The following is a 12,703-nucleotide window of genomic DNA, read 5'->3' as shown; positions in this document are numbered from 1 at the left end:
CAGTAAGCTCTTAAACATGTTAGATATTGCCATGTCCCAATTTATCAATATGTAAAAAAGGTTACACTTTTATTGTCATTTTGTAACCTATAAAGTGATCAAAAGGTTCCACAGTCCCACAAATGGTATCATTGTAAACATCATCATGTCCGGCAAACAGTGACACCTTACACAGCTCAATACACAAAAGTATGCAAACGTTATCAGCGTCAGAACATGGCGAAATGAAGTCATTTTTTTGTAAGATGAATTTATTTCTTTTCATAGATTTGATACAGATAGACAACTTAAACAACAAAACATTGTCAGGCTCCAGGGATAGTGGACCCAAGGGACCACCGCAGGCGAAGACGTAAGCCGACACCTGGGACCAGAATCTAAGTGGCACCCGGTGTACACCAGAGCCTGCGGCAAAGCGGGTTGGATTTGTTGCGGTGTGGTACCACCAGGTGCGACTTTGTCCGCAGTGGCAGCCAAGGCAAGGTGCAGAGACACTGGGGCAGATTTACTTATCCGGTCCATTCGCGATCCAGCGGCGCGTTCTCTGCGCTGGATTCGGGTCCGGATGGGATTTATTAAGGCAGTTCCTCCGACGTCCACCAGGTGGCACTGCTGTGCTGAAGTTCCCCGGAACGCTCTGGAATACACCGAGCCGGACTGAGTGAAGGTAAGTGCAAGCTCCGCGACACATTTGTTTTTTTAAATGCGGCGGTTTTTCAGAATCCGTCGGGTTTTCGTTCGGCCACGCCCCCAATTTCCGTCGCGTGCATGCCAGCGCCGATGGGCCACAATCCGATTGCGTGAGCCAAAATCCCGGGGGGAATTCAGGGGAAATCGGCGCAAATAGGAAATATTCGGGTGACACATCGGGAAAACGCGAAACGGGCCCTTGGTAAATGACCCCCATTGAGCAGAATCGTAGTTGGTGACGTAGCAGAAGATCAGGACAGGCAGCACGGGATCGAAGTCAATAACAGAAGCGGGGTCACAAAGGGAAATCACAATAACAGCACAGGGCATAGGAACAAAGTTTTCTCTAGGGCACGAGGCTCAAAGATCGGGTAGGTGTGCAGGGAGAGGCTGGCTTATAAAGGATTATGGGAACGGCCAGCGCCAATCAATGGTTTGCTGGCCCTTTAAATTCTAGGAAGCTGGCGCAGGGGCGCACTTCCGACCGCCGGAGCAGAGACAGGAGCATGGAGAGGTGAGTGAGGGGGCCTGGGCGCTGGGGCACAGAGAGGAGCAAGGGTGAGCAACGAGGATATTTTATATAGGTTTTAAATTAGGTTTTGTATAGGTTTTTAAAAAAATAAAAGTGTTTGTACAAAAAAGTGCATATATGTTCGTCACCCGTGACACACATTTATGTATTTTTTTTTGTACAAATGCTTTTAATTTTTTACAAACCTAGTAAAACCTATATAAATTTGGTATCCTCATTATCACTCTAACCCAAACAATAAAGGGGAGGTCTTATTTGGAGCTCACAGTAAAAGCCTTAAAAACAGAACCTATCGGATAATAAGTGCAAAAGTATTTGATTTTTGTCAAATTCTTTTGCATTTTGAATTTTTTTCCCACTTCCCAATACACGCCATGGAATGTTAAATACCGCCACTCGGAAGTGCAATTTGTTATGCAGAAAAATCAAGCCCTTACACAGAAGAAGTTTTAGATTTTTAAAGAAGGGGAATTAAAAATGGAAACTGAAAAATGAAAAAGGGCATCATCGGAAGCCTACTGCATTAAAGGGGGTTTCCCATGAAAGAAAATTCTCAAATCTCAATTTACTTTTCAATTTTATCTTATTGTAGCTGGCAAGAAGTGAGTGTGAATCGGTGAGTGAGCGCCATCCTGGACTGCTGGGGGGTGGGGCTAGATTGCAGGGAGCAGGGAGAGAGAGAAACTCATCTCCACGCCCATCACATAGAAATCCAAGATGGCTGCCCTGATCCTAAGTCAGAAGTTACTGTGTCGTCTCTAGGGGCAACTGAAATTGTGTACAGCAGGACAGGCAGGTTGGACTCATATCTGTGAAATTTAGCATTTTTGTTAATAACAGTGAATTAGAGAATGCGTTATTTTGTTATCCTGAGTACATTTATGAAACTTGTCTTGGGATCACTAGAAAATAAACTTATAATTCGCAGCCCGGAGTGCGGGGACCTTTCCTAGATGATCCGAGCGTAGGGTTGAGAAGGACACTGCTGGGATCAACATCAAGAGGAGCGTAGGTGAGTATTTGTATTTTCAAAAAAATCACAGACCAAACTGAGACTTCTTCCGGGGCATAGTGGGTTGTAGCTGGTCCCTACTTCCTGTGGAAACACAGGAAATGCCTGCTCAACCAATCACTCACTGAAGTGAACCTTCTCGATGTACGATTGGCTGCTGTTTCCTTTGTGTCTTGATGGGACCAGGATGTAGTAACCATTGGACACCCGATAAGCCTTAGAATAATATTGACAGGGATCGGTGGAGGTGATTACTCCCTCTTTTATGTTTTTAACTCATTCTAAATTTTTTTTACAAATAGTTTTCCTTTTGTTCAGTCCTTTTCAACCTGAGAGGTCATCATTATACTAGAAGTAAAAATTGGAAGTAGGGCAAGGAATCCAGTGACTTGTATTAGAGTTGTACAAGTTTCACCACCAGTGATGGATAAGTGTGCAGGTAATGCAGCGAGCGAGGGGGAATTTCTCTCATATAGAACTAGATTCTGTCCATTTCCCTCCTCTCTGATTCGCACTGGAGATCTTCATTATTTCCATTACTCTGTGGATGAACAGCAGGACGTATTCCTCTATACTTCCCCCCTCTCTATAGAAAACATACCCCTCTTACACTTAGTTGAATCCATTAATGTATTAGGCCCCTGTGGCAGTGAAAAGGTGAAGGGAAATGGAATTACTTTCTATTTTTATCACATTGGTATTAGGACGAGTACCTTATAGTCATAAAATCTGTGGGTCTCTGCATTGCCATTCGTTTCACTAAGTGACTAAATGTGCCACATAACACAGACCCCCTCGGAGAGGGGCTTCTACAAGTGTCTACATAGGGCATTTTCATATTATAAAGTGCACTTTCTTCTTAATGTATTTAGGTCTCCATTAGCTAATGATATTAACCCCTCCACATATAGGTCAATTTTTGTTTTTGCATTTTCATTTTTCACTTTTTTTTTTTAAACTAAGAGAGCCAGGGCCCCATAGCAGATTTCTGAATGGGGCCACTCAAAAAATTACATATACACACACATTTATATAACTTTATACATAAACATACAGTTCTTCAATCGTACACACACATATACACATCACATACACATACATACATACACATACAGTGCCATATATAGATGTACAGCATATATACACACCATATACACATACAGCATATACACATCACAGATATGCAAGCATATAGAGCATATAGCCATCACATATACACATGCATACAGTTCCATATACAAATGTACAGCATATATACACACAAACAGTATATACACACCATACAAAGTCTATCAACATTAAACCTTTATTTTGCTAAAACGTGATGATCATAATTAGAGAACAGCAATGACTATATCAAAGAGAAAGATTATAATTACATTTTCTGAAGGTCCCACCAGTCACCAATCAGTAGGGAGTGCACAGGTCTTTGCTGTGAATGTCTTTAGCACATTTGCAGTCACAGGACATCACTAGTCCCTCACATGGCTCTGCTGGGATTCTGCTCCACTCTACACCCAGTCTCTGACTGTTAGAGGTTTCTTGGCCATAACTATGTCACCAATGATTTTCCAGAGGTTTTCTCTTGGGTGTAGATCATGACTCTATGCCGGCCATTTTGTGGTTTCAATGTTCTCTGTTTCAAGGAACTGGTTTACCTGTTTTGCTGTGTGGCAGGGGACATTGTCCTGCATGAGAATTTCAGGCTGATTAAGTGATGAAAGCATGGAAGCAACCAAGTATTGTTTATGGAGGTTCTTCAGAAAACATTCCTCAAACCATGACACTTCCTCCACCACCTTTCACTGACTTCTTTACACATGTTGGGTTCAGTCTTTCCCCATTTTGTCAATGAACATAATGTTTCTCATCAGATCCAAATAAATAAAAAGTGCTAAAATGAACTGTGGACTAAAATGAACTGTGGACTAAAATGAACTGTGGACCATTTCTCCTCTGTCAACATGCTCTTTATCAAAAGTGAGTGTTGCCTTTTGATTCTTTGTTCTAATGCGAGGTTTGGCAACTGCAGAGTGAGCTTTCAGTCTGTCAAGAAGCTGTATGAAGTCACAGATCCTTACTCTGTTCAGTGCTGCACTGGCGAGCAATTCCAGTTTCAGTAATTAAAAGATTACCCATGGAGATTCTCTGCATTATCCTGTCCTCTCTTGCTTTTGTCTTTCAAGGTTGACCAGCCTTTTTGGGGGACATGAATGAGTTTATGATGTTGTAAATGTGCAATATTTTATGCAATATTCTAGAAATCAGAGACTTTGAATGACCAACTCCTCCTGCTTTTGCTAATAGGGTCACCCCTTTGGTCTTCATCTGGACAACCTGCTGCTGGAGAGTTTCAGTCACTTTGGAACAGCAGACTATTTTTGGAACGTTAGTGAAGACTGGAAAGTTAGGGGTCAGTTATATAGGTCATATGTCAGGTAATTAAAGAAATTGGCTCCAGGTGTCAGATTAACACCAATAACTTGCAAGCATCTGAAAGTGTTTTCTCCTCTGCAGTGTTCTCTCTTGTGTCTCAGTCTCCTCGTGCATTCTTTCTTTCCTCCACACCATCTATAACAGAAAGAGGGGAGGAAACTGGATGAGTGTGGAAGAGAGGAAGAGTGCATGAGGAGACTGAGACACAGGCACGCAGGCTGCTGCAACTGCCCCCAGGAAGCATAGCATAGGCTAATGGAACCTGTCACCAGCTGAAAATGACATTCCTAGTGACAGCTTCACTTTAAAGGAAAGATAACATTTGCTTTTATGCATTATGAACCAAACATACCTTAAGAATGCTGTAGCTACACTGATACAGAAACATGTCGTGTTTAATCCTGAACTTAGTGGTTTTGCTGTAAAAACTATTATAAAATTATGATAAAAACCCAAATGCTGGAAAATGATGTCTTAAAGGGTCACATGATAATAAATTATCTGCAAATACGGACTGCACAGAGATGATACCAGTGTGTCATCTGTATGTTTCTTGTTTCCATAGATATCTATGGCTCTGGTGGGAATAGAACCTGCTCTGCATTGTCTATAACCTCCACATGGTTACAATTGAAATGAATGTGTCAGTGTGCTGTAAAAAACAACATTCACATGCACGTAGCCTAAAACAATGGAAATCAGTTCGTGAGCAGGAGGTGACATCACAAAATATTTATATGGTAGATGTACCCTAAGGGTTAAGTGTATATACTGCAGATATAAGAGAGTGAAGGACAAATAATTCATACAATGCAGAAAAAAACAAAATCCTTATACGCTAGTAAATTATACGGCGCACAACACAAACCCTCCAAAACTGAGTTGTTGATCAGAGGCCATGCAAATAAATCATTAGAAAAACACTTTTTTGCAAGAGTGAGCGTCAAGCTCTGGTACTGAGGTGATCCATCATGGGTGATGCTGTCGCCCCCCCTCCTTAATTAAGGGACTCTCTGGTGGATTTTCTCAGCAGTCCGCTAACAGAGTAAGACAGACAGAAAAATGGGGGTGCTTGAGTAGCGCAGGCTGTTACACGGGCTAAAGAGACCATTGTTCTCCTCTGATTTACTGGTTACCTCGCTGACAGGGTTGGCGTACATAATAATTAGACAGCAGCTTCAATTTGTCTTTCTTTATCTGTGCCCAGAAGTTTTAGAGAGGAACTAAAGAAGCACTTGATAAATACTATAACATGTGCTGCAATATATACAGTAACGACCTATAATAGGGCACAATCTACCATCATGATAAACCAGGGACATTACTCATAGATCCAGGCACAGTGACTGTGGTAATCTTCTTATATTTGTTAACCATGACCACCTTCCTTCTAAAATCATCTTTTAAAATTATGCTAATGAGCCAAAAGGCTTCCCTTTCCCCTCTATGCTCCCTCTGTGCTCTGGCTTTACAGGCTTTGCTGCAGGAAGTGCAAATTGCTGATGAAGCACGAGGGAGGGACAGTGTAACAGCCTGTAAAGCCAAATCACAGAGGGGTCTATCAGGCTTTTTTTATGGTCGTTTTCTTTTAATGGGATATTTGATTTGGCTTTTTTGGAATAGGTGTGGCAGGTTTTTATTACTTGGCACCCCCAACGATCAACTGTTGCAGCAATCGAAGTAAGCGCCGTTCACTCAGGTGATGTCATGTCCGTCAGTCCTATGACCTTGCCACTCCTATTTGCTTAGGCTGTAAAGCCTTTGGATGCCAGTGAATCCCTAGAGATGGAAATTATAAGCCATTTTGGGAGGCTGTCAAAATTAGTTTTTAATTGCATAGATTACAAGACCGTGTAGATTATGTTGGGATGGGATTGAATGTTGTACCTGCCTCCAAGTATTTGGGGGTATATGATTATGTAGATCTAAATCTCTTACTTTCTGGAGAAATTTAGACTTAAACTGCAGGTCTGAACTAGCACCATAGGTAAAGGGGTGGGTAAATCTAATCAAGATGGTTTTGATGCCCCAGTTTTTATACTTATCCTGTCTGGGACCCCCCTTGAGATACTTTTACAAGGTTAACAGAATGTTTCCCAATCAATCCATGGACACATTTTCTAGTAATGGAATTGATCCCCAGAGATCGCTCTTGCCTTTATGGGTGTAACAATTTATGTGAGGCACTAGAAGCCCACAGGTTTAGAGGGAACCTGTCATCATAAATCGGTCCAATAAACCGTTACCAGTATGTGGTCAAGCAGTCGAGCAGCTTCTAGATGATGTTTCTTTCGTGGCCTGATGTGGTGGCATCATCCAGAAAGTCAACTCTGAAGTGAGATGTAAATTGATTTAATGAAGTCAAGGAGGTGAAGATTTTAACACTGGAATTGGGATGCCCCATTCACTGTAATTGATGGTCCTGCATCCAGAGACATGATTGGCCAGATCTCCTGAAATCTGGCGCATAATGTCAATCACATGGGAGGAGGTGTTCAGAGACGGAAAGCCATTAGTAGAATATCAGATTTGCACTCTATAGAACACTCCTACCAACAGCTTCAGGAGGTATGTGACCAGCAATCCTTAAGGACCTGTGGGACAAATTGTCCTGAAAAGTTCTTTTAAAGGAAACCTACCATTTGTTTTGATGCATTATGAAGCAAACATGCCTCATAATTCTTGTAGCTACACTGGTGCAGAAACATATCTTGCTTAATCCCTGAGGTGAGTGGTTTTGCTGATATAACATTATGATAATAAAGCTCTTACCCTTCTATGGCTGGTACGGCGCTTGCTTCCATGCTTCTTTTAGCAAGAGAGTTTTTCTCTGCAGGAGAAGATGATGCAATCACTTTTCTCCCTGCCAGACAGAATATTTATCAACTGCTGCACCATCCCCACTGCTTTGTATGACTGATCCAGCTCAGGTTGATTAGTCATGCTTGACTAACCTCCATTTGTAATTACAAGCTCAGTGTTGATCGAGGCAGCCATGCTGATCCAGCTTTCCCAAGGTCTTGAATGTTATAATTGTTTTTCAGTATAACCACTCAGCTCAGGGATTAACCAAGATATGATCCTGCATCAGTGTAGCTACAGCATTCTCAAGGTATGTTTGCTTCATACTGCATGAAATCAAATGGTAGATTTCCTTTAAGGTACCATCAGACAAGAAAATGTAACACAACTGTCATTCTCCAAATGAATACTAAGCCAATTCCTGCCCTCAGTGTTCATATTCAGAATAAGCATTATGGCGTTGCTATTGGTCAAAATTGTGGAGACATTCAGGTAGGGATGTTTTTGTTATGTTGCATGTAGAGATTTTTATGTTTGGGTGTTGCCAAGAAATATCGCTGGATTGGTGTCAAGGCTCCAAATCCTGCAATATGTCTGGGTCATGCAGAACGCCCCAGAACCTCGGTCCCGAACATTTACTTAGAAGTCGGAAACTGTACGGAAAAGTGCTATTTCCATATCTAATGCTGGGTGCTGCCATTCACTAAGATCGTGCAGCAGATTCTGGCGCTTCCCCACACTGGCCCGACAGAGTTCACCTTGTTTTTTGTGGTGCACCTTTAACATATGCCGTGCAACACAATTTGCAAGTTAAATAAGGTGCTCATTTCGAATCAGTCCAATCGACTGATGGCACAACCCCTAATTTGTGTTGCATGGAGGCTACCGCAGCTGCGCCACATAATGGTCGCATGCGCCACAATAGTGGCGCAGACACTTCTTAAATACCGGTGCAAGCCCTATGTAGCAAATTCTGCTGTTTCTAAATTTTTTATTTGTTAGATTGAAAGAAAACCTCATTCTTTTCCAAGAGTAAGGTCATGCCACACTAAGCTGCAACTTAATATTCTATTTTTTTGATAACTTGAAAATAACCACCACAAATGTCCTTATTATTTCATTTACAAGTTCACTCTCTGCTAAAACACTTGCTCAAAAATGACAAGAAGCCATCTCTGACCTGCGCCGAAATTGCATCCATGTACTTTTGATCTTCTCAGCCCTGAAACTTGTTAAGTTGGAGTTAGTCAGGGCTCTGTGCAATCAGTGCCACATACGCTGCGGGCATCCAGTCTCTGCAATCTCCTGATATAATACATTAACACCCTCTTAACAAGAAAAACAAGAGGATTTCTAATTACGCTTATGATCCACCCTGCAGACAGCGCGCCAATGTCTTCGGGATAAAATGAATGCACAGATGTCAAGATCCGGGAAAGTAAGATAGGTGATTAATTATAAGCCATAAAGATATTTAATGCGGCCCTGATTACAAGGAATTAAACAAATGGCTCAATCCCTGGAATATACGTGAAGCCATTACATTGTTTTTCTGCTGTTTTTGTGCTTTTAGTATCCTGTTCTTCGCCGGGTAATCTGGTTGTAGAATGGCGTATTTAAGGCTTTTCTGTAAGTTCCGTCAGTCGCGTTCTGTAGATAATGGCAGTACATTAGTGGGCTAATAACTTCTTTTTTTCCCAAGCCTTCCTTTTCTTCCGAGCCGGCGCGGCATTGTTTTGGTGGCCTCTGTATGATTGGATTTGGTACAATGCCGCACACAGAGACAGTAATTAATACTTGTGTTTCATTTTGCTTCTTCATTATCTTCACAAGAGAGCTGTATTTTCTATTCAGAGATCAGATGATAGGTCAAAGCGTCACCCATCAAGTTGATCCTAGAGAACACTAGGGTTCCTTTATCAGGCGGCAGCATTACCGCCGCTCCGTCTTTTCATTTCATCCCGACTCCATTCCTTCACATCTGTCTGATGTTAATTGGCTTTTATATTTGCCTGTACATCTACCCCAATTCAAACCTGATGGCTTATATCTCGGCAAAGCAACCGGCACTATAAGTCCGGTTATTGATCAACAATGATGAGAGTGATAACTCAGAGGCAGCTTTAGAGAACACCAGCTGTCTATTGATTAATAAACAGATAGGGGAAAGACAAAAGAATAAATCTCCTGTGTGTGCCATAGGGTCGGGACTTTATTTGCCGTCTCTAAAGTGCAAGAGTTTTAATTGGATTTCCATGCCAGGGTGATTTACATTCATACTGAAGACACATTTAAAGTTATAAATCCAGAAAGGGTAAAAATATGCTTTGTGCTTGATGAATGTTTGTATGGAGAAGCAACTAATAACATAAAATAATGGACCCGGATAGAAAGTCAGACAGTCATTGTGGTATCAGTGTGCATTGGTGTCATGAGCTAAAACTGTGAACTGCTATGGATTGGAACCAGCCTAAGCTATGGCATACCTCCCAACTTTCGGGAAAAAGTCCCTTCCCATTTTTTCTAAACTGCACCCATCGGTGCACCTTTAACATAGAACATGCAACATAATTCTGTTGAGTCATTTTAATGATTGTGGAACACGGTGCAACTTTGCACCAGAACGCCCCTTTAAGTGCTGAAATATTTGGTGTGTTGGGCACAGTGCAGCCTCAACCCAAAACTGGCGCAGACACTTTATAAATACATGTGTAAGCAGTTTGCACATTCTTTTCAGTGCAAAGTCAGACAGAAAACTGACTCAAAAACATTTAAATAATTGAGGACCATTGTGTGTCGCTGTACCGAGCCACAGCAGGGAAAAAGATCTATCTATTGCAGTACATACATCAGGGCTACAAGGCTCCCTAGGGTTCCAGCCCTGGCAAACAAACGTTCATGTGAAAGGGACCTAATTTTGTAATCAGGGGCATAACTAGTAGAGGCTGGGCCCCATAGCAGACCTCTGATTTGGCCCCCCTACTCCCTCAGAATAAAAATATTTTTGTATACTGACGCATTTATACACTTATACAGAAACATTTATGGACTTATATATACATTTGTACACTTACACAGATCTGTCCCAGTAACTGCTGTCTGCATGGGGGAAGTAAATGGCAGGAATTAGAGATGAGACATCTCAGATGACAGATGAGGCACCCTCCATTCCCCTTTCATTTCCTTCAAGAGCTGCCGATTTATGCTCTGTACTGTGGAAGATGTGCTCTGTAACATACATATAATACTGTACAAAGTGCAGCATAATGGGGCAGATTTACTTACCCGGTCCATTCGCGATCCAGCGGCGCGTTCTCTGCGCTAGATTCGGGTCCGGACGGGATTTATTAAGGTAGTTCCTCCGTCGTCCACCAGGTGGCGCTGCTGCGCTGAAAATCATCGGAACGAGCTGGCGTTCACCAAGCCGGGCTGAGTGAAGGTAAGTGCAAGCTCCGCAACAGATTTTTTTTTTAAATGCGGCGGTTTTTCCGAATCCGTTGGGTTTTCGTTCGGCCACGCCCCCTCATTTCTGTTGCGTGCATGCCAGCGCCGATGCGCCACAATCCAATCGCGTGCACCAAATTCCCGGGCCAATTCAGGGGAAATCGCCGCAAATCGGAAATATTCGGGTAACACGTCGGGAAAACGCGAATCGGGCCCATAGTTAATGACCCCCAATATGTATATAATAGTGCAAATTCTCCATTCTTTAGTGTGTCAGGTCTGATGCCAGGGCCCCCTGACACTGTGGGCCCCTTAGAAGCTGATTGTAATCACTTACAGAGCCGGATTATAGGCGGGGCTCCCGGGGCTAGAGCCCCGGGGCCCCCACCATCTTGCCCCCCAGGGGGCCCCCACCAAATCGCACCCCTTCGGGCCCTGACTCCACCTCCCTGAGCCGTCCGCCAGACGCTGGCACAGGTGACCGCCTCCCTGCATGGCCGGCCTGCCCATCCGCCCCCCAGCACAAGTTACCGCCTCTCCACCCACCCGGCACACGTTCCCGCCTACCTGCACGCCCATCCTGCTGCATGGCCAGACCTTCCCGCCCGCTCGCAATCCTGCTCGCGCTCCCTCCTCCCCTACCCGAGCAAGCAGCCGTCCTCCGCAAGCCTCCCCTCCCCCGGATAAGCAGCTGTCCTCCGCTCCCAGCACCCTCCCCCCGCCTGAACAAACAGCCATCCTCTGCTCACGGCCGCCCGCTGGAATGAGCAGCCCTCCTCCGCTCCCCGCCAGCCCGCCCGCTCCGCTACCAGCCAACCCCCGCCCACCCCCCACGCGCGAACAAACAGCCGTCCTGCGCTCATCCCACTCCCCACCCCCCTCGCCGGAACCAGCAGCCGTCCTCCGTTGCGGCGCCCCCCCCTCCTCCCCCGAACCAGCAGCCGTCCTGCCCCCCCCCCCCATGGAAACAAGCAGCGGTCCTCCGCCCCTCCCCCCGTCCGTACACCCCCCACCTCCGAACCAGCAGCCAACGGACCTGCACGCCGAACAAGCACCCCACTGAACACCCACGACGACTGGTCACCCTAAAAGGGTAAGTATACATTACATATGTATTTATCTGTGTGTATGTATGATGTATATATGCACATACAGTGTATATACTGTGTGTATATGTGTATATATGATGTATATATGCATATACAGTATATATACTGTGTGTATATACTGTGTATATGTGTATCTACTGTCTATATCTGTATATACTGTGTATATGTGTATATATGCATCTACTGTCTATATCTGTATATACTCTGTATATATGCATCTACTGTCTATATATGTATATACTGTATTTATACATGCATATATTTGTATAAGCCTATATATGTGCACATTTAAATATATATATATATATATATATATATATATATATATATATATATATTATGTATATATGATTTATGTTTATATGCTGTGTATGTGGTATGTATGTATATGCTCTGTATACTGAATTTGTGTGTGTATTTCCCGTATGTGTGTGAAAATGCTGTATATACTGAATGTGTATGTATATGCAGCATGTGTGTATATGGTATTTTTATACTGCATGTATGTGTATATATGGTCAGTGTATACTGTATGTGTAAATATATATATATATTTATTGTATATAATGTGTATGCCGTATGTGTGATGTATATATACTGTATGTGTGTATATACTTTATGAGTTTGTGTATACTCTGTGTATGGCTACATTCACACTACCATATGGAGGACGTATAT

Source organism: Engystomops pustulosus, chromosome 7 (genome assembly GCF_040894005.1).
Source record: "Engystomops pustulosus chromosome 7, aEngPut4.maternal, whole genome shotgun sequence".
In the NCBI taxonomy this organism is placed as follows: Eukaryota; Metazoa; Chordata; class Amphibia; order Anura; family Leptodactylidae; genus Engystomops; species Engystomops pustulosus.
Note: the sequence above shows the minus strand (reverse complement) of the source record.